The 24,087-nt window shown below is 32.4% G+C and overlaps 1 long non-coding RNA gene across 1 annotated transcript; it reads right to left on the bottom strand.

Moving 5' to 3' along the window:
• Positions 1–1,397: 1,397 nt before the first annotated feature.
• Positions 1,398–2,456, bottom strand: LOC126879278 (uncharacterized). Its single transcript, XR_007696023.1, has 2 exons — positions 2,020–2,456; positions 1,398–1,750 (listed from the first exon to the last, which is right to left on the bottom strand). It is a non-coding gene; the product is annotated as an uncharacterized LOC126879278 (long non-coding RNA).
• Between the last annotated feature and the right edge of the window lie 21,631 nt (positions 2,457–24,087).

Genomic DNA, 24,087 nt, shown 5'->3' with positions numbered 1-24,087 from the left:
TAGATTTTCTACTATTCATCACGGCAAATCAACTTCGCTGCGGCATGCTACCGCTACACTTCGTAAACAATGACGTAACTATTAACGGTATTTTTAATTTTTGGTATTTTACTTTATGTATTAAAATTAGTATATTATTTAAATATAAATACGATAAAACTGTTTAGAATATATTTATTTCGTTGAAATCATGATAATAGAAGTATAACTTCTTTCGTGCGTAGAAAGTACACACACTCTTTTTTCATTAGAAGGATGTAATTAAGTAAGTGTTAAGTGTTAATGTTTTTTATGATTGGCGATAAATTTTGTACGCACCTCGTCAGTAAAGACTCTTTACTGACTTGGTACATAAATAACTATTATTTCACAAATAAACATTGCTTTTCACTTAAATTCAAAGCTCAAACTGCTAAGAGACAGATGGATGGCAAACTTCTCGCTCTAATTTATTGTCATTTGTGATTGTTCTTCTTCTTCAAATGCAAATCCACTAATGGATGTTGGCGATCACATTTTCCATTAACTCTCTGTTTCTTGCAATGTGGATCAGTGATTGTATGTCGGTAATCCCTGTCCATTGCCTTATGTTTCGGAGCCAGGACATTTTCTTGCGTCCTATTCCTCTCTTGCCTTCAATTTTACCCTGGATTATAAGTTGAAGGAACTGGTATTTTTCGTTTCGCATGATGTGACCCAAATAAGCCGTTTTTCTTTTCTTGATGTCTTCGAAAAGCTGACGTTCTTGGTTGATTCTTTTAAGGACATCCACATTTGTGACTTTCGCCGTCCATGGTATCTTTAGGATACGGCGATAAAGCCACATTTCGAAGGCTTCTAATCTGTTTATATCCCTCGTTTTGAGTGTCCAGCCCTCTATGCCATATAGCAGCATCGACCACACGTAGCATTTAGTAAACCTTAGTCTCAGTGTAAGGCCTAGATATTTAAATTCTTTAACCACTTCGAAATTATGATCGTTTATAGTAATATTTTGCATTATTCGCCGTCGTTCTTGTTTTGAGACGACCATGTTTTGTCTTCATTTATTTTTAGACCGATGTTCAATGCAGCTTTTTCAAAGCTCGAGAAAATATCCTTAATTTCTAATGTTGATTGTGCTACTGCGTCTACGTCATCGTCAAAGGCGAGTATGATTTTTGGTCCCAGAGCAGTTATGTCTGGTTTGAGTTTTGGATACATTTTTCGCATGACATTGTAACGAGTTACGCGATGGACTACCCCAGCTAATTGAAACAATACTCGAAAATATTATCCCAATCAACTAAGATAGCCATCGTTACACCCTTAGCTTAGCTCAGTCACTCAGGTGTGTGTTCGTCTTGTCCTAACCTCAGATATGAACTATGAAAATTGGAATGGAAGCAAACAAAACATAGTTTTTAACTAATCATGTTTATTGTTCATAAAGATATAATAAATAAAATGATTTAGTAAATTGCATTAACAAATGTATTTAAATTCTTGCCAAAAACTAACAATTCTGGATTATACTTATGGCTTTTGGTAGCTGATGGTATCTTCTTGATGTCGAATGGTACTGCTGCTGGTTCTGCAACTGGCTCTGGAGACGTGGATGTTCTAGGCCACCAGGCCTACGGATGTTGGTCGTTGCAGTCTTGGTGATGCGGTTGCAGCCCTGATGACATGGTCCTCGTTGTTCTATCGCCGGCGATTTGAGGATGCTTGCAGCTCCCGGAGGGAGGAAAGTGATTTTATTCCCAAAAAACTATAAAATAGAGACACATATCAATCATCAAGAAGAAAAACCAACGTGTGCCATCTGCCGTTCTAATCGTCAGAAAGAGTAGCAGATGACAAGAATAAATCAAATGAAATTTAGATGAGAATAGTTAAAATTCTGATTACCAAACGTGCATATTAATAGATGAAAAGAAATATAGAAATCAAACACATGGTTGAACATTTGAAGGTTAGATAAAAAAAATTAGAAAAACTGTTAGACGGAGAAATATAATTACAATATAATATTCTTACCCCAAGAGGAAGATGATTTGTTGAAATAAAATGATCTAATTTTGGAATTACATGCCTTTTTAAGGATTCATTTTTCCCTTCCAGTGTATGTCAGAGAGTAGGGGGTCAAGTCAATGAAGTGACACTGTCATTGAAAACAACATTTAAAATGACAACCAAGTACTATGAAGTAGCAGCATGTTCCGTATTGAGACAGATACTTACGGAGTAAGAATGTATACGAGGTACGTTCAGTATGTTCAGATGATGATTTAAATAAAAAGAGATATAGTAAATAGAAGATAATAAAAGAGGGTAATAAAAGAGAGGGCCAACCGATTTTTAAAGGGGAAAATGGGTAAACCAATTAGAAGAAGATAATTATTAATGAAATATTAAAGAAAATAAGGTAAAATAATTATTTAAAAACAAAATATCAAAGATGTGACGTTTGTAACGTTACAACATATTGTAATAAGGCCAGGTTAAACAACAATGGGGACAACGGATCTCCCTGTCTCAGTCCAGAATTTACGCAGAAAGCATTTGATATTTTTCCCCCTATTCTAACTTGTGCAATGGAGTTACTTAAACACATTTGTGTTACCGCAGCTAGTTTCTTTGGTACGCCGAGCTCGATCATTGCCTTCCATAATATATGCCTTCCATAACTCAAACGTCCTCACTATATACGACAGTGATTTAAGGTGAAGAACATTAAGAAATGGGTAAGAACAAATAAGGTAGTAAGTACGGAGAGGGACGGTTTTCCAGTAGGAAGATGGAAGACAATCAGTCCACAAAAAAAAGGTAAAGACCACGCAAACGATGGAACGATAACTTACTGGAGACATATTGAAAAACAGGCAGTTATGTCTACACAAAAAGATGAAGCAGAAGAAGAACGCACCAACAGACTTGAACGCTCGATAACTTCAACCCCAGTAGTGTAGAGAAGTAGTAGTAAATATAGAAGAAAGCAACGGAAGGAGCAAACACATACATGGTAAAATATTGGCACACAGACAATTATTGCCAAATACCTTTATCGGATAGATATATTTATTGAGTAGATACTTACGTACTGTATGTTGAACATTGAATTTTTTTCTTAGTAACCAAGATTCTTCTGATCACTTGTAGTGCAGTTTTATTATATGGACACATTGCCCGATAAGACTTTTAACAAATATCGTAAATAAGAAAGGTACTAAAAACAGCAATATTATTATAAATATTGCTTCATTATAATGAATAATTTCATGGGCAACAATTTAAGTTATACAAGGGTAAACACTATACTCCTTTAAGGGAATAGGCGCAAAATTTCGGCTCCAATTTAAATACCATAATTTTTTTCGAATCTTGAGAAAACTAATTTTTACTAAAAAAGTATTTTTACAAAGTTTAAACGCAGAATAAAAGATTACGTTATTACCGAGCGCCGAAAGTGCCTGAAAACTTCTGCATTATAATATTTATTTTATTAAGTTACAAAAGTGAAAAAAAAACAAGAGAAAATTTAGTGTGATTTTTAATTTCAAACATCTTGTTTCAGTCTTCAAATGTAGTCTTTCATTCTGCGTTTAAAATTTTCAAAAATTGTTTTTTAGGATTTGAAAACAATGAACACCGTGATATTTCCAAATCGAATATTCACTATCTTTGTCTTACAACGCATTCAGTCGAACAGATTATGGTGACAAGAAAGTGACAAACAAGGTTACTAAATATTTGACGAGGCTTCGGGAAAATTTTAGGTTGTTTATTATACAATATTGATAGCGTATTTAATAAATAATTGATTTAAGAGGAAACAGTAGCGATCAACAGGTAGCAACAAACGCGTTCCAAGATTGCGGCTCTAATTTTGAATATTTTGTCGAGATATTTGGCACACATATTCGTAATATAATAAAGAATGGCGGTACAGAGCCCAATTTCAGAAATATGTTGATATGTGGAAATTACTCTACAACTAAATAAAATATTGAAAAAAGGAGCCTGTACCGCCATTAAGAAAGACAAAAAAATACACTTTCTTCAAATAAACTTTTTTATCCCATGCCTAGATTTTGTGTAATCTTGGAACTACTAAAAATCGATTTTTTTATAACAAGAAATCGAACGTCACTGACTTGGCAACATTTCACGCCTATGTGTATAAAAACTATTGTTTTTGATAGTATAAACGTCACTGTCAGTGTGGCGAATTACCGACGCACTGTTGCCTCACTTTTGAAAGTTCGCAGAACTTTCGCAATATTGGACCGCGTTTGTTGCCACCTGTTGATCGCTACTGTATCACCTTAAGACGTGAACTTAATAAAAAGTTATTTATTGTTTTATGGAAGATCCAAGCATAGAATACACCAGGATATATTCTGTGATCCAAGAATTTTGTTGTTAAAGATGTTCAAAGTTTTTCTAAGCGTTTCCTAGTAACACTGGCGAAGCGTCCATGTAACCACTGTTACCATTGGTAACAGTTAAAAATCTTGAAAATAAATATTTTATGACGATGAATAATTCTATTTACCAATATTTTTACCAATAGAAATATATTATTATATTATGTGGTAATAGTACCTAACTCAGTAAATATCCAACTACTCGTAGACACGAAAATATTGGCGAGTTTATGTGACTCAGTTGCACTTTATTATACCGTGTTACCAGAATCATTTCTGGTTACAATGGTTATATACCCACGCTGGCGCTCGGGACCGGCTAGTGACTAAAAATTTTGAAGAAGGGACGGCATAAGCGCGCTGTGTATCAGTAGCGCTGTTACCAGATTTAAAATTGGTGACAGTAGGTACCTATAAAAAGTGTGCGTGCAGTTAACCATGGATGAGTGTCGCTTCTTAATCGATCAACTACTTGAAAAGTAATCCTCCTTTTAAAATTTTGAAGAAAAAAATGAGATTAAAAATGAAAGACCTATTTTAAACAATTTAAAAAAGGAATCAACAAAAGTAGTTCGATATTTTAAATTTAGTTGGTCCAGTGAAAATCTTTGGTTATATTATGGTTGCAAGAAAAATATACTGTATTGTTGGCCATGTCTTCTGGTTTCTACAGAAAAATGAGTGGACCAGGTTCACGATTTAAATAGTGCTAGATTTAAAAAAAAAGACATGAAATTTCTCCGTTACCTACATGTAAGATGTATAACCAATTTGATTCAGTTTGGCAAAACAAAAATCAAAAGTTCTCCTAACCAAGCTTTTAAAGCAAATATTGCTAAACATAATGAGTTTGTTAAAAAAATAGATAGGTATATCCTTAGCACACTTATAATAGATACTGTATGTTTTTGGGCCAAACAAGAACTAGCGTTTCGTGGTCATTTTGAGTGCGACGACTCTGACAATCGAGGCAATTACAGGGAATTGTTAACATTAATTGCCAAAAAAGATCAAAAATTTGGTCAACATCTAGAAACAACTGTTTTTTCGAGAGTTTCAAGTTATATACAAAATGATATTATTGAAGCTACACTCACCGGCACAAAATTCTGCCACCCAAAATTTTTGATTAAGTTTGACAATTTATAACTTTATTATTTGTGCTCCGATTTTTAAGATTCTTGCACCAGTTTGTAGGTTCGTGTATTTATATTGTTTGGTATTATTCCGGTAACAAAATATTTTGCTTGCATGTCATTGTAAAGGGGTGAAAGGAAGCGTTGTATACATTTAGCCATATCTTCATTTTTTTAAATAAGATTTTTTGCATCTGGTTTTGGTAACACTTTAAAAAAAGTCACGCTTATCACTTTTTCAATTTTCTCGACTCTCGACTTCTTGATTAGTTTTTATTTTATACATAGTATATAAATTATTATAATCATTGAATACGTAGTTAGTGAAAAAGTAATCATATTAATCAACTGAATTAATAATTTAAGCGATTATACAAGTCACGGTTATCCAAGAATATTCAAAATCTCTAAATTAATGATGACAATGGCGTTGTCAACTAATGTTGACATCTCCATACCAGTGAGAATTTTACTCCACGTTAAGAAAGAAAAGGTAGGGATAGCCGTAAAATATTTGCGCCTACGCTCTTAATAAATTACTTTTATGATTTTATTAAAAATCATTTTATATAAATACGCATTTCATTAGTCTTTCGGCAATACTAAATACAAAGTATCTTACCAGGAATATTAAAATGAAATTAGTTGTTTTATACATGATTTTGTGTTTTTTCATTACTTTAGGATTTGGACAGATTGGTATGTATTTCTAATTTATGTAATTTTCTTAAATATGTAACCTTTATTGCAAGAATATTTTACTCATCATTTGTTTTTATTTCGTTGTTTTAAATATACAGGGTGAGTGGTGAGGAACGCGCCAAACTTTAAGACTGTAAAATATACGTAATAATAATTAAAAATATCTCATATGTTGTTATTCGATTTTTATTTGTTTCCGAGAAACGGGGAGTTAAAATTTTTCTTACAAACTGACGATTTATTTTATTGCTCTAAGCAATAGAGCAATAAGTTGTGCAATTGGAATTTGGTGGGTTTTAAGACGTAGCTATTGCGCATTTTCTGACATACAATTAAGAATTTTATATTTCGACGCTGCCAAGCCAAAACGGTATAAACGCCAAAATGACCACTTTTTAGTTAGCTGCACTAAATAATAGGATTTTAATTTCCGCACCAGACAGTCAACGCGGAATAACCGCAGAAAAAGTGAAATAGGTGTAATATAGGTTTAAAATTTTTATAAACGCCAGTCTAGTCACGCACGTGAACACCGACGTGAACACCGATTGACAAAATGGCCAGTGCCCGTAAGATTATCATTGTGTACATTTCGATCACGTAATAATAGTAAAGGTATGTATTTTTACAATTTTTATGGATAAGTAAGATGGTATTATCTACCTTTGCAATATTTTCAATTGGTATTGATTTTTGAAGCGTAAACACACTGAATTTCTTTAAAAACTATGAGGCGTTTATGCCAAAACCACATATTTACATCGTGGTTGACACAAATGCCATTCCTCAATGGTCTTTTATGCAGGTTTCTTATTTAAAAATTGCGCAAATAAAGAGTTTATTTTAAAATATTCTATTGTAACTTTGTACTAGTGTGATGAACAATTCATTTTGTATTACAGCATAGAGTTCAAATCAATTCTATATAGCTAAAAATGGCGATCGATATTTGGCGTTTATGCCATTTTTTTGTTGCACATGAATAGCAGAAGTTAAAAAATAATGGCCTTACTAAATGAAAATAAAACATATACCGAATCAGTACAAAATGATATACTGACTGACAATAATCCCCCTATATTTCCCTTAGAGGTTTATGACATTTATAATGCCAACATTACAGAAGCTTTTAGCAATGACATTATCATATTTGAGGAACCACCAGACGTTGCAGTGGAAGAAGAAATATTTAGTCACGATCTCACATCATGTTTCAACTTAGCAGCAGATAATGGTTTGGATGCCGGTATAAGTAGTGATCAAAATAAGGAAAATACAAGCAATCAAATCAATACGGATGTTGAACCAAATATTGACAGTGATTATGAATTAGAATCCACTACTTATTATTAGATATCCACTTTTAAGTATTTTATATTTACTTTTAAGTATTTCATCCTAGCACCAAAACATGTTTAAAGAATTTAAGGTTTTGTTTTTAACTTAGAATGTATTTTTGATTAATAAAAAATAAACCCTATCAAAAATCTTCGTAAGTTCATCATTTTTCTTGTTGGCATAAATGACAATTTTTGATTTTCGTTTCATTTTTCATTAATGGCATATATCCCTTTTAAGCGCCATATTGACTAACCTTACAACGATGCGATCGACACAAACGCCAGAGGTAAGTTTGGCATATTCACCAATGTTATATCTTGATTGGACATAAGCGCCACTTTATAGTTTTTAATTTATTTCAGACAGTATTTTCAGCCACATTAATGTTCACAATATATTAAAATTTGAAAAAAAAATCCCCAATTTTTTTGAATCACTGTGCAGATAAGCAGAATTGGTAAAAATAAAAATAATCAGTTTTTTGTGTTTCCTGAAAAATCAAGTTAATGTCGTTTATGCCGTTTTGGCTTGACAGCGTCGATTTACCATTGGCGCGCGCATGGGTAATAGTCTGAAATTTTTTAAAGATAAAAATGGTACGCCACTGAAATATTTCAAATTAAAAATCTTTCTTACGTTCCTCGTTCAATTTGTGATAAAAAAATAAATTTTCCCATTTTTTCATTCGACGCTTCGTTTTCATACAAAAAATAAAAAATCTTAACGCTTACAAAGTTTTTGACGAAGTTTCTATATTATGAATGTGTAGAAACGAATACTTTGTAAACGTAAAGATATTTTATTTTTTGCATGAAAACGAAGCATTGTATGAACAAATGGCAAACAAGATTGTTTGTCAGAAATTGAACAAGGAATTCAAAAATAATTTTTAATTTGAAATATCTCAGTGGCGTATTATTTTTTTCTTTAAAAAATTTCAGACCATTACCCGTACGCGCGCCAATGGTAAATATAAAATTGTTAATTGTGTGTCAAAAAATGCGCAATAACTTTGTCTTAAAACCCACCAAATTTCATTTGCACATCTTAACAGGTTTTAGAGCAATAAATAATTCGTCAGTTTGTAAGAAAAATTTTAACACCCCGTATCTCGGAAAGAAATGAAAATCAAATAACAACATATTATGAGTTATTTTTAATTATTATTACGTATATTGTACAGTCTTAAAGTTTGGCGCGTTCCTCACCACTCACTCTGGATATACGATTGAAAAATGTAACTATTATATTATACAGACCTAATAAAAGTGAGTCTACGACCAGACAAGAGACAATTTACAAAGCTGTAAGACAGGAGAATGAAGCGCGAAAAATAGGTCCTATTTTATGTTGCTGCGCGATAGTTTAAAGCTCAGTCTGGTCATCCATTACACTCACCGTAGGACTGACTCATTTTTTGCGTTTCGTTTTACTGCTCTTACAGCGCTGTAAATTGTCGCTTATCTGGCTGTAGCCTTATAAAGAAAATGTAGTACGAAAAGAATCTTGAAAGGCATGCTTAATATAGCGTAAATATTATAAACAAAAATTTAAGGATAGTAATGAGAACCCACAAGAATTAAATTGTCCAACAAGAGCAAGAACGGGAAGATGACAAACAGCAGAAAGAAATTAACTATTTGTTTTAGAATTAACAGTGTAGAATGTACAATCTTAGCTGAAAAAAAATTAATCAAATTTATCATCCTGTTTTTTGAGGATGTGGGAGTAACACCACATTGAGTGGGGTGAGTGGTTTTAATAAACGACTAACGGCAATTTAAATATGGATTCCAATAAATATATACCCGAAAAATATCGGAAAGGAAATAGATTAACAGAACAGAAACATTTTCTCAACATAACCAATATAGAGAAGAGATGTATATTTTATCCTAAAACCATTTTCAGTGCGTCATAGGTTGTGGAATTCTCTCTAAAGGCGACTCTTACACGGTAAATATCATTGAAGCAATATTATTGACGAATAAATGGTAAAAAGACGGTAGCGCTCACACGACTCAATAATATATCAATAAAAATAAAATACGGTAGCCAACACGACTCCATTGCTGGACCAAAGTTAACGAAACTTTTATGACGCAACAATACGAAATACTGCTGAATCCTCTACACGTGCAAGAATGTTGTTTATATAAAAAATATATATTATATACTGGTATTCCCCTCACGCGGTCAATAATGCTGAGAGCGCCTCAATATATTGATGGGACTTCAATAAAAATTAAACCGGTTTGATTTTCTTCAATATTATTGCCGTGAATATTATTGTTTCAGTACGCTCCTTACTAGGGATGGGAAAAACCTACCGGTTATAACCTAAAACCGGTTTTTTTACTCCGCAATAATCGGTTTTTCCGGTTGTTTTTTGTCCCGGTTATAACCGGTTTCTTATTTTTCAACTAATAACCGGTGAAAAACTGAATAAGTGAAAAAAATAATGCATGCAGAGAAAAAATGGGAAAATGTTTCGCCCCTCGCACGCGAACGAGAAATTTTAAGTTGACCAAAACTGATTTGACAACGCTGATGAGTGATATCGATTCGTATGGAGTATTGCAAACTAAAGAGGCAATGTAACCTACTGGATATTGGCTATTGACTACAAAAACCGAACACCGGTTATAACCGTCAGGTTAAACCGTAGGTAAAAAAAAAACCGGTATAACCGAAAACCGGTGTTTTGTCAACAACCGCCATTCCTACTCCTTACACGTTAAATATATTGATGAATATCGATATTGCTTCAATAATATTGACCGTGTAAAGGTCTCCTAACCCATTAAACTCGTAGTAACAGAAAAAAACGTACGTCGGTGGTTATTATACATAGAACTTCGAAAATTGTGTATTTGTTGAAGGATTTCCATATTAAAGCGACTTATACTTATAGATGTATAATTGGTTGACAATTAGAATACTCTCAATAGATAACTAATCAATGATAAAAATAAATCTAACAATAAAACACTGAAAACGTTTGTTTTCTATACCTCCACAAAATTTATTATAACTAAGTGACTACAGCTGTTTCGGCAGAGTGCCTTTCTCAAGTGATATAGTTTACAATGTATTTGCCTTTTTAAGTCTTCAACTGAAGAGGTTGAGGAGTGGGGAGCTGTTTGTCTCGAGTTGGTCATTCAGAATTATATCTGTATTTTTCAGTTTATTAATTTCCATAGATTCTAAAAAAGATAGCTTAAGGCCTTTATTTTGAATATGCAGAATTTGAAACTCTTCAATGAAAGAATGATTATGATCTAGAAGGTGAAGTGCGTATGTAGAAGTGTCTGTTTTCCTATTGTTGAATGCCCTTTTGTGTTCTGCTTTATTATGTTGAGGCAAGTTGTGTTTGAATCCTTTCTCTAAAAGTTCTATTTCACTATTATTGAATTTAGTATCTGTTAAGTTTATAAATCTATTGAAAAAACTATGATTTGAAAAATTTTTTGTATGAATATTGAGTTTTTTACTATTGCAAATTAGATTATTTAGTTTTTTACATTGTGTAAATCACATGTCATGCAATTGAATACAATTATTGTATTCTACATTTATTTATTTTTTCCTTAAAATATTTTAGATATTAATATTCTGGCAAACGTTTATTTAAATATTTATTTTATATAAACATAAATATAAATATTCTGACAACTGTCAGATTTAACTTAAATGTCATGCAGTGATTAGCGACATTCTTAAAATCATATATGACGTCAAAATTAATGTCGCACTGAAAAAAGGGTTTGGGATAAACTGTACTGATACTTAACATAAAAAATACAGAGAAGAAAAACTAGAAAGGAAATGTACTGATTAACCCTTAACTGGTCCGGTACAGTATCAGTAGCGTAACTGGTCCGGCGTCGTCTGCGAAACTACTGTTTTCAAGAAAGCAAAACAACACTCAAAATTAATTTTTTTATTAAGAATAAATGCTACAAACATACACTGATATATCTGTATAAAAGTGAACGTATTAGATTTGCGCGTTTTTGGGTTAAGAAAAAAATATTAAAATAAAACTGAAATCCGTACAAATATTTGTGAAAAAGTACATGATTTCGTAAAATAAATAAAAAAATATAAAAAACAACATGAAAAAAAAATGTATTGCTAGGATAAATGTTCAAACTGCAAACTAAACAAAAAACTAGGTAAAACAAAAATCGATAAAAAATGTTTGTTTCCAGCATCAGTCAAACTTTACCATTTTTATATGCAATTTTTACGTAAGTAGTGGTTTTGTTAATGCCAAAAAACAGGCTTTTTGCAACGCAAGCACAGGTATTTTGTCATCCTGCGCTTTCTACTCAGACATAAACTACAATTTTTGCGTTTTTCTAAAATAAGAACATCCGGCTGATTGTCCTCTTGTTCTTTTTGAAGAAGAAAAAAGTAACACAAACGGTCCGGCGTCGTCTGAGAAACTACCCTCGACCTAATTGTTGGGACAACTTTTTAGGAACTGACAGAAACTAGTCTCAAATACACCCACTTGTCAATCTCCAATAGTTTAAGGATTAGATATAACGACTTGCCTGTGGGAGGTGCCAATTTGCAATAAAAAATAATTAAAAATATTGAATCGTCTGTCAGACGACGCCGGACCAGTTAAGGGTTAAACATAAATATAAATATGGGAAAGGGCATCTTAAAGGGTTGGATAAAGCAAGAAAATAAAAATAATAAATTAGGTACTTTTTTTCATTAAATAACAATTTTTTATGCCTTGCATGAAATTGTGGTTCTTCACAATAATACTATTGATTCAAAAACACCGCCACCATTTACATATTACTATTTTTTTTAAAACGTGCCGTTACCGTCAGATAAATAATATAATATTAATTTGAAATCTGTTTTTAGTACCAAAATGTCCTGCAAATTCTCACCAAGGATGCCATCCTTGCTGTGCCACTCCAACTTGTAGATATAGAAGTCCGACGTGTCCCCCGAACAGAATCTGCAAATTCAAATTAGAATGTAAATTGGCATGTTTATGCGATAAGGGTTTCATCTACGATGACATAGGAATTGTTGGTGGGTGCATACGTGTCAAGGATTGTCCTCCAATTAAGTTCTAGGTAGGTATTCAGTCTCCTGCAAAATAAATAAATAATAAAATAAATCATTATTGTTTTATCGTTTTAATATTTTATTGTAACAAATAATTCATACCAAGAGAAAACAGAAGAATAATTTATTAGCGGCATATTGCAAACGGCACAAATAAACGAGATATGGAAAATAAACTGCCACCTGTTAAATATGTACCTACAAGAGAGATAGAAGATTAAAAGTTTAACAACATTCGATTTTCCTTAATGAAATTTGGTAAACATATTAGTGGATAAGTGCATAAATTATATTGTAGGAAATACAAATTAGCTGATTTATGCAACAAGTTAAAAAATGTAAATACATAGTTGTAAATATAAATACGAGCAATTTACTATTTTTACTGGGTATAAGCAGCAATTTTACGTTAAACTAAATTTATTTTGATGTTTGGATCTCCACGTTCGGATCTTCACTAGCTAAAGGCTAAACATCCATAACCTAGAGACTAAAAAGTATATAAGTAAGAGACTTGGAAAATTATTAGAAAATATATCCTACAACCAGCAGAAAAAGCTTTAGGTAAAAGAAGAGTCAACAGAAATAAACGGTAATACAAAATTACATGGAACGACGAAAGAGTGAAAGCACTATGGTTTGTTTTTAAACCAGGAGGAGTAAACTAAAAAGAGAGATTCACGCCCAAGAAAGTTACTAGAGAAATCACCAAATACATCTTCTTTTTTGGTTGATCATATCAGTCTTCGACGGTAATCCATACAATATTATATTATTATACTAATACGTCGCTAAAGATTTCTAAAAACAACTGTTTTTTTTTTATAAAAGTCGACTAAAAATCTAAAAATTAAAGGAATAATGCAGAAATCACAAAAAATCGCCGATATAAATTAATTAACCTATAAAATGCCATTAGTGTCAAAATTTTATAAATGTCATTAGTGTAAAAATTTAATAAATGTGGAGTAAGCTTGCCTGAGGTTGCCCCAATTACAAACAAGCATTACGGCGCGGTAAATTTGAATTACTACTCTTGGTTTAAAAACAGACCATAGCAAATCAAAAGAAACAAGCTTTCCTAACATTCAAAATACTGAGAAGACTTCGGGAGAATCAGGAATAGAGTATACCAAGAAATAGATAACATCAAAAATGAACACTGGGAGAAATTTACCAAAGATATTGACTACGACCTCTCTCCATTTCAGAAAAAGGCATGTAATATGATAAGGAGAAAAAAATAGAAATGAATGAATTTGTACTGATAGATAACATTACGGAGGAACATGGAGTGAGCATTTCACGAAATTGTATGAAATTGTATGGAGAAGGAGAAGAAGAGAACAGAGAAAGGAACATAACAGCACTCACAGCAGAGTGCTAAAATCAGAAAAAGAGCTACAAGAACGAATAAAAAAAATTAAAACATAAAAAAGCACCTGGTCCTGATAACATAAACGATGGTTTTAAAGTATTAAGATCAATAGCGGAAATATCATTAAGAGGCAGACAAAGCAACGAAGAAAACGCGAACAATGCAAAATTCAAAATATTCCCAGGTGGATAAAAGCAAGAAAAAAACTGGAACGAACATGTAAACCGAATTGGACCAGATAGATTAGCGAACATCTGTAAATACAACAAGCCGTATAGCAGAAGACCGCCGAAAAGGTGGAAAGACAATATACAGACAGTCAACAACAACTGAATCAGAGTAAAAGGCAGACAGACAGGAGTAATCCTAGTCGTAAGAAGAAGCACAAAAAGAAAAAGAAGAAGAAGAAGAAGAAGAAGAAGAAGAAGAAGAAGAAGAAGAAGAGAAGAAGATCTCCACTTTGGAAATTTATGTTTTACCATTTCGATTACCAATTCGGAAATAGTTCACAAAATAAAGTTATTTAAAGTAAAATTATGGCTTACTCATAGTAAACGCACTAGATTTTGTTTCGTTTTATGTAAAATTTCACCTTTAGTAAATTTATTTCCGGCACTTGATGGACGTGTAATGCCATCCTGATTTTCCTTACTAATAGGATTGGTACGTTGTGAGTGGAGCCTATAAGATATTACGAAAGTCGAATAGCATAGTAGGATCGTACGTCATACAATAGACGTAAAATATAATTCAGGAAGATATAATATTGTAAATACATTGATTTCTTAGTCAATTGCCCTTTTTTGAACCAAAAATAACCAAAATGAAGTGGTGAGCATATTTTGAACACCAGAAGTTCTAGCAAGCCTTCTGAGGCTGTCCTCAATTCAATCTAACAACGCTTTAACACCCTCAGTGCCATGCAACTTAGTGAATTTGAGCTATTATTGTCAAAGGTTGATGTTTTTGTTCACAACAATAGCAACGACAAGAGAACCTTTAGTAACAGATGGACCAGGACTGGGCTATGTGGTCCGTTCTTTTAGATAAAGAATGTATTCGTTACACCATCTTGTCGAAAAGTCTCCTCGTATTCTTTAAATTAATTACTAATGTTTCAGATAGTTAAACTTCAAGAAACTTACATAGCTATTGACCGAGACCTCAATTCACTCTAAGTTCAAAAATTAAAATATGAACAGGAGCCAATGATGCTAGCAAGTCATTAGCATAAGAACATGCTCCACACAATGGACGATAATTCAGGACTGCCTGTATTTGACTCATGAGGGTATAGAACTTGAAACGTTTGTACTAGGGATGGCGGTTTTTGTCAAAACACCGGTTATACCGTTTTTTTACTTACAGTTTAACCTGACGGTTATAACCGGTCAAAAAACCGGTTATTCCAAAAACCGGTTTTCGGTTTTTTGGATCAATATTCAATACCCAATAGGTTAAAACGTTAAATTTGTATTGCACTTTAGTTTGTGATACTCCACATGCCAATTTTTAATATAAAATCCCTAACAGTTTTCGATATATTGCAAAAAATATATTTTCATTTTGGAACTTCTAAGGGCAGCAACTTTTTTTTATGTGCACTTTTGTACTAAGGTAAGTTAGGTTCAATCGATCTATTTTTGGTCCCAAAATATGTGATTTAATTTCTTACCTAACTTTTTGTTACACCCTTTATAATAAATTAACGCAATGAAAATTTCGGCTCCAAATAATATCAAATATATGCAAAATACAAATGGTGGTGAAATTACGTATAAGACTATAAACGTAATAAATTATGAAGCAAATTATACCATAACGTGTAGAGGTATATGTATACATATGAATTATAAAAACAAGCATGTAACATCAAAAATGGTAAAACTTATAAAATCAATCTTAAAATTCTGAACTGGATGTATTATTGTCTTCAATTTGTATGTGTATTGTATTTCCGAAAAAAAAAATAATTTTTGCACAACATACACAAAGCAATTTTATTATTTTCTTTTTTTTTTAAGTAATTCCAGAGGAATTTTTGTCCTGGATTTTTAAATATAAGTTTATTCTCGTTTATGTAGGTATACAAGCAAGACATGCTTATTCTCAAGTTCATCAAAATAGCCAATTTAGCTTATCACATTTGTTAAACATATTTCAGTGACTGCGAGAGTCATTAACGAGTATGCATAAACATTAAACAAATCAAGAATTATTGATGAATTTAACAAACAATATTTTTCTTCGAATTCCTTATTTTTTTCAGAAGTAACTTATCCGGTTTATTCACCGGTTATAACTGTAAAACGAGAAAACCGGTTATAACCGGGAGAAAAAAACAATCGCTAAAACCGGTTATTGCGAACTAAAAAAACCGGTTTTAGGTTATAACCGGTAGGTTTTTCCCATCCCTAGTTTGTACCTAAATCGCGATAGAGGTAGTTGTTAAATTATTAGACCTAGCCTCGGATATAATCGGTCAAATACATAGCTATGTATTGAGATATCCCGAGAAAAACATATTTCCATGGACTTACAATTTCCATACAACTTTCTTTTCCATTTATCTAGGGTTCTTCTGATTAATTATAACAAGGTTTTAAGATACCGACATTGCCCGATAAGACTTTCAACAAATTAGTATTAATATCTCTGCATTATAATAATGTAATTTCAAAGGCAAATATTTAAATCATGAACGGGTAAATACCCTACGCGTTTAATTAAGATTATCATTTAACTTTTAATTATTGTAATAAATCACTGTATATAAATACACATTTCAATATTTTTTAGCAATACTCCAAGTTTCGTACCAGTTCTTTTCAAAATGAAGTTTGTTGTTTTATGCACGATTTTGAGTTTTTTGGTTACTCTAGGGATTGGACAGCTTGTTGGTATGTAGTGCTGATTTATTTACTTTTGTTTAATATTCTAGCTATAGTATGGTATAACTAGACCCAAACCCAGACATCCAAAGTGAAAGTTATCCTCCAACACCAAATTATTCTATATGGTCCACATAATGTTCAGAAAAAAGTCACACCATTTCCGTTTTTCGTAAATATTTTTAAAACTATACGATTTAGCATAAACAACCTTCTATACAAAAATGTTCTACATACAATTTGAAATAAAAAAGGCCCTATGCATAATCCTTCTAAAATAAACGGTTCCAAAGTTACGGAGGTAGTATCATATAATTGGTCCGAAAAAAGGCCTAACCTAAAAATCCAAAGTAAAAGTTTTCCTCCAGCACCAAATTGTTCTATATGGTCCACATATTGTTCAGTAAAAAGTTACACTATTGTGAGCGTCCGGTTTGGGGGGTGGAAATGGGGGAGAAATCGGTAAATTAGTAGTTTTATTACGTTATACGTCAATATTTCGAAAACTATGCTTTAGCGTAAACAATGTTCTATACAAAAATTTTCTACATAAAATTTAAAACAAAAAAGGTCTTACACATAATTGTTATAAAATCAACAGTTCCAGAGTTACGGAGGGTGAAAAGTGGAGGTTTTCGATACTTTTTATATTTTATGGGCAATTCCTTACTGATTTTCTTTAACAGGATTGTGTTTTATAAATCAAATTTGCTATTTTAGTGGCCAATGGTGTGTTAGTGATAAGCCCTTGAAGAAACGTCAACCTCACCACCCAAAATTATCATCAATTGCCCAAAAAATATAAAAAGTATCGAAAACCTCCACTTTTCACCCTCCGTAACTCTGGAACCGTTGATTTTATAACAATTATGTATAGAACCTTTTTTGTTTTAAATTTTGTGTAGAACATTTTTGTATAGAACATTGTTTACGGTAAAGTATAGTTTTAGAAATATTGACGAAAAACGTAAAAAAAGTAATAATTTACCGACCGTTTCCCCCCCAAACCGGACTCTCAAAATGGTGTAACTTTTTACTGAACCATATGTGGACCATATAGAACAATTTGATGTAGGAGGAAAACTTTTATTTTGGATGTCTGGGTTAGGCCTTTTTTTGGACCAATTATACTATACTACCTCCGTAACTTTGGAACCGTTCATTTTAGAAGGATTATGAATAGGTCATTTTTTATTTCAAATTTAATGTAGAACATTTTTGTATAGGGGGTTATTCATGCTAAACCGCACAGTTTTAGAAATATTGGCGAAAAACCTAAAAAACTACGAATTTACCGATTTCTCCCCCTTCTCCCCCCCAAACCCGACGCTCAAAATGGTGTGACTTTTTTCTGAACATTATGTGGACCATATATAAAAATTTGGTGTAGAAGGATAACTTTCACTTTGGATGTCTGGGTTATGCCATCTTTTGGATCAATTCTATCATACTAGGCGCTACTAGGCGCTAGCTAGGTAACCGTGGCTTTTTCAATTCTGATGGACAAACCCAAGTATTTCTTATGTATTTTTGGTTGCTGATTACGAATTTCGTGGTTGGATTTCAACCGAGTGGTCAAAACATTTTTATAAACAATTTAATTGTTTATCAATTTTTTATAAGGCTCCAGCTCCTAAATTAAGAAAAATGAAAACAAAGATTTTCAAATAAAATTTATTTCCTAATGAAAAAAGAAAATGGCGTTCACTACACTTAAATAAAAAATTATAATATAACTCAAGATATTGTAGAATTAGTGCATAAGCTCAATTATTGCAAATTGCAAAATAAATATTTTTTCTACGAGCGTGCAAAAATGTCTACTTTCGCGCACGCATTTTAGTTTAGAAAGTTTTACTTTTCCGCACGCGTGTTACTTTTCCGCACGCGGTTGACTTTTCCGCACGCGGTTTTTACTTTTCCGCACGCGTATTCACCGTCATGGAAACCAAGATCGTCGTCATGCTAACTAATTATATTGAAAGTTTGGTTTTGACAACATTGTCAAAGAATTAAGTCAACTTTTTAACAATTTTATTATTATCAAACACAAAATATGTAATTTTAATTATATCTATTTATTATTTACAATGTTTATATTGAACGTACAACTGAATCCTACGCTTTTTTCTTCAAATATGCTGTTAACTTAAAATAATCGCCTATATTGACATTTTTTTCAATTTTTAATACTGACTTGAGCATGGAATAGCGGGACCACAAAGTATTTGGTTTGCAGATTTTTGATAGACTAATAAAATAAGCCAAAAACACTTTTTGTTTTAAGCTATTTACACTTTTTTCTTTACACCAACTCATAAAAATATTGTATTCTTTCTTGTACATGTTTGCTGATTTTTCCGGTAACAAATTAAAATAATTGACAACGTCGAGGATAGATGGAGGTAGTTCTTCGTCACTTGATGCCATCTAGATCACTGAATTATTTTTTAATTCTTAAGTAAAGATAAATTTTAAAGTGTGTGACGTGCTTCTTGACAATAATTGCTTTGTTTGACATCGTTGCTATGCTTTTAAAATATTAAAACCTGTACATAACAGGTATTTAGGCACCGCATTGCTAACCAATTATATAGAAAGTTTGGTTTTGACAACCTTGTCAAAGATTTAATTTGTGTATGTATTTTTATATTAATTCAATTAATTTGGTCATTTTTAAATGCTCGTAAAAAAAATATTGTTCCTAACTCTTGCAGAAAGTCTCTTTTCCGCACTCGACTGCTTGCCGAACTCCGCTTCGCTTCGTTCGGCAAACTGCAATCGCGTGCGGAAAAGTATGACTTTCTGCACTTGTTAGGAAAATAACTATTTCGGAGCTTCTTCAATTGTAACTTGGCTATTACGCATGAAAATCAGCTTTACATAGTTTTATTTTAAAGCTTAATTCATAGAAAATAAAAATGTATACCATTTTTATTCAGTTGCAATGCGAAGGCAATACTGTCTTAATTTTCACGTAGTTCAGAGAGAGCAAACCAGTAATCTAAATCGACGATTTTCGACTATAATTGGAGTCATCATCAGAGAGGCATAGGTTTGCTTATCTCTGTCCAAGTGAAAACGGCCCACGAGCTAGTCCTCGCATTGCAACTGACGTTATGATAGTAGGTGTCTAGTGATATACGCTAAACAAAAGTCAAAGTTTTTCAACCTAATAAAAATATTTAAAAATATTTTTAAAAGATATTTAATTTAAAACCTTATTAGACCATTTTCCTGGTAACAACTCCATGGCTTCTAAAAATTTTAAGCCGGATGGATGCTTCAATGAAGACAAGAGGTAATTCTAAAATTTGCAATTCACAACACCGTCTGCAGAGCTTGGTAAATTCCAACGGAAAATGGACCTAGTTACTCGATAGGAGTAACAGGTACTAATAGAAAATAAAAATGTATACCCTTTTTATTCAGTTACAATGCGTTTGATCAGTATCCGTAATTATTAACAAAAAGTTTAAAAGGAAAATAACCAGCTGGACTGCAATAGACGAAAATATCCTGCAAGTAAATATGACCCTACACCATAAAAAAACAACAATACTAGCAATATATGCCCCCTCAGAGGATGAGAATGTAACCACAAAAGACGAATTCTTTGCAAAATTAAACGAAGTTATCACGAGAGTTGGAAATAACCGAGAAATATTTTTATTAGGCGATTTTAATGGAAGAACAGGAAACAAGCGCCACAAAAATGTAATTGGACCTTATGGAGAAGACTTCGTAAATGATAACGGAGAAAGACTTATTAATCTGTGTGAAAGTAATAGACTCAAAGTAACTAATGGATATTACTGCCACAAAAACATACACAAATATACATGGTTTCAACCGACAAGGAATCTTAATTGTATAATAGATTACGTGATAGTTAAACAAAATTCACAAATACTCATTAGTGATATTAGAGCTATGAGAGGAGCAGTATGCGGATCAGATCACCACATGGTCAGGGCCAAAATTGTTTTCCCATATAGATTAAACGAAAGTGGCTCACCAAGCCAAGACGAACAGCTTTTAGAAAGAATTTAACTTCCTCAATACAATCTGTCCAGTTTAATTCATGAGAGCACCCGTACACTATATAAGACTCGAATGGACTCCAAACTTGACGAAACACTAACAAATACCAAATACATATATGAGAACATAATATCAAGTATTCATCAAACAGCACAGGAGGTCTTAGGAATCAATCAAAATAAAATTAGTAACAAGCTGTGGTGGAATGAAGACGTCGAAAAAGCGGTAACAGAAAAAAAAAAGATTATACCATAAATGGTTGAGTACAAAATGTGACGCAGACCAAGACCGATATAATGAAATGAAGAAGAAAACTAGAAAGATAATTATTACGACCTCCAAAAATGAGACATGGGACAGAAAATTCAGAGAGATAGAATCTTATATTGGAGGACGACAATGTACTGAGGCGTGGAAGTTTATAAACTCTGTTAAGAAGCCGACTAACGAGAAAGTGATTCTAAATCCCATAAATCCCGAAGATTGGACACATTACTACAAACATCTATTAACCTTCCGATGACCAACCTTTTTTTGTTACACGGATGACCAAGGGGGGGGGGGGAAATGCCAGGTCAAAAATGTCAAAAATGACAATTAACAAAAAAATGAAGTTTTTTTTTTGTTAATTTTTAATTTTTTTATGGCATGGACTTTATGTCATTCAGCCAGTCACAACATGAATATTAGTGTCATGTGTAGTGTGTATGTTGAGTAAGTGTCTTGTTACTTTGCAAAGTCGACGTCATTAGCGTAAAACTACTTGGAATTATACATAATAGACGGTATTTTACTAAACATCAACTTCAGAATACAGGGTGTTTCATTAATAATTGTCCATATAGTAACTGGAGAAACTTTAGCATAAAATATGAAGATTTAACCTAAAACACTTAAATAAAATGTGTTTCGTTACTGAGTTACAGGGTGTTTTATCTAAAATTTTAAAAACTATTTTTGCCCAGAATTTTAAAACTATTCGACGTATCCTTTTCATACTTGGCAGGAAGTATAGGTACAGTACAAGATTCTAAATTATGTTAAACAAACGTTTCTGGCTATTACCAGAGGCGTACGACGGGGGAAAGTGAAAGGTTGACCCTTTTCAAATTCTACGCCACTGGCAGGATTGCTATTTTAGTTCAATTTTTGGATTCTCCAATACTCTCTTTAAAAATAATATACCCTTTATTCGTAACGATAAAGTAATTAATTTTCGAGATATTTGAAGTTAAAAATGAAACGACACGGTTATTTTGATTAATATATTGTGTCGCTTCATGTTTAATTTCAAATATCTCGAAAACTAATCATTTTATCGTTACGAATGAAGAGTATATTATTTACATAAAAAGTATTGGAAAATCAAAAAATTACACTAAAATAGCAATTTCGTCAGTGGCGTAGAATTTGGGAAGGGTCAACCAACCACTATCCCCTGTCGCACGCCTCTGGTAGTAGCTAGAAACGTTTGTTTATCTTAATTTAGTAGGGTGTACAATACCTACACTTTCTGCCAAGTATGATAAGGATATGCCAAATAGTTTTAAAGTACTGGGTACAAATAATTTTTAAATTTTAATCATATCGCAAATTAATCAAAATAACTGTGCCGTTTCATATTTAACTTCAAATATCTCGAAAATTAATGACGTTATCGTTACCAATGAAGAGTATATTATATACGTAGAAAGTATTGAAGAAATTAAAAATGACACTAAAATAGTAATTCCTCCAGTGGCATAGAATTTGAGAAGGGTCAACCAGACACTATCCCCTGTCGTACGCCTCTGGTAGTAGATATAAACGTTTCTTTATCATAATTTAGTAGGGTGTATAGTAGTCGCACTTTCTGCCAAGTATGAAAAGGATACGTCGAATAGTTTTAAAATGCTGAGCAAAAATAATTTTTAAATTTTTAGACCAAACACCCTGTAACTCAGTAAGGAACCACATTTTATTTAAGCGTTTTAGGTTAAATCTTCGTATTTTGTGCTAAGGTTTCTCCAGTTACTATATGGACAATTATTAATGAAACACCCTGTATATTTTTTATTCGTAAAATATAGGGAACTTTTTTTATTTCAAAATATGAGGATATCTAGAATGATATTAAAGTCAAATAAAGAAATAGTGAGTTAAAAATTGAAAATACTTTTGAATTTATTAAAGAAAAACATACGCTGGGGTCACAATTTCCTCCGCTTGGTCATCCGAAGGTTAAATGAGAACAGAGACGAATTTAAAGAAGATATGAATTCATCAAGGATCGAAATTCTGGGAGAGCATATTACCATAAATATCAACATAGTTCAAAAAGCTATAGCAGGGATGAAGAATTGGAAAGCAAGCGGACCAGAGGGAGTAACTACGGAACTAATAAAGAATGACTCAGAGAAATTACACAGAATGATCACTGGATTATTTAACGAATATATTAATGGCCATCCAATGCCAGATGAATAGAAAACAGCATATTATATGACTCCAATATATAAAAAAGGTGACAGGAGAAATTGTAAAAACTATAGAGGGATATCGGTAACAAGTTCAATGAGTCGGCTATATGGTCGAATACTACGGGACCTGATAGAGGAAGATTATCTATCGTCTGAAGACGAAGAACAAGGAGGATTTAGAGCAGGTCGTTCATGTACAGGTAACATATTTTGTCTTAAACAAATTATAGAAAAGAAAGTTGTGACAAATAGAGAGTTACATATGACTTTTGTAGATCTTGAGAAGGCATATGACATAGTCCCGCTAAATAAACTATGGGAAGTCCTGGGCACATCAAACATACATCAAACATTGGTTAGTGCTCTCAAAGATCTATATTACGGTTCAAACTCCCAAATGAAATTCGGAAACCTCTTAGCTGAAAAATTTGCAGTTACTAAGATGCTGGTCTCAGATAGGGATGTTGTATCTCTCCGACTTTGTTTAAGATTTATATCTCTGCAGCTCTGAAACAATGGAAAAGGAAAGTTAAAGGAATGGGTATACAATTGAACGATCAGGATTACATATATACTTTACAGTTGGCAGATGATCAGGTGGTGATCTCAAATGACAAAGACGACATG

The sequence above is a fragment of the Diabrotica virgifera genome, chromosome 1 (genome assembly GCF_917563875.1).
Source record: "Diabrotica virgifera virgifera chromosome 1, PGI_DIABVI_V3a".
Taxonomy (NCBI): Eukaryota; Metazoa; Arthropoda; class Insecta; order Coleoptera; family Chrysomelidae; genus Diabrotica; species Diabrotica virgifera.
The sequence above is the reverse complement of the archived record's forward strand: the minus strand, read 5'-3'. Positions and strand labels throughout refer to the sequence as shown.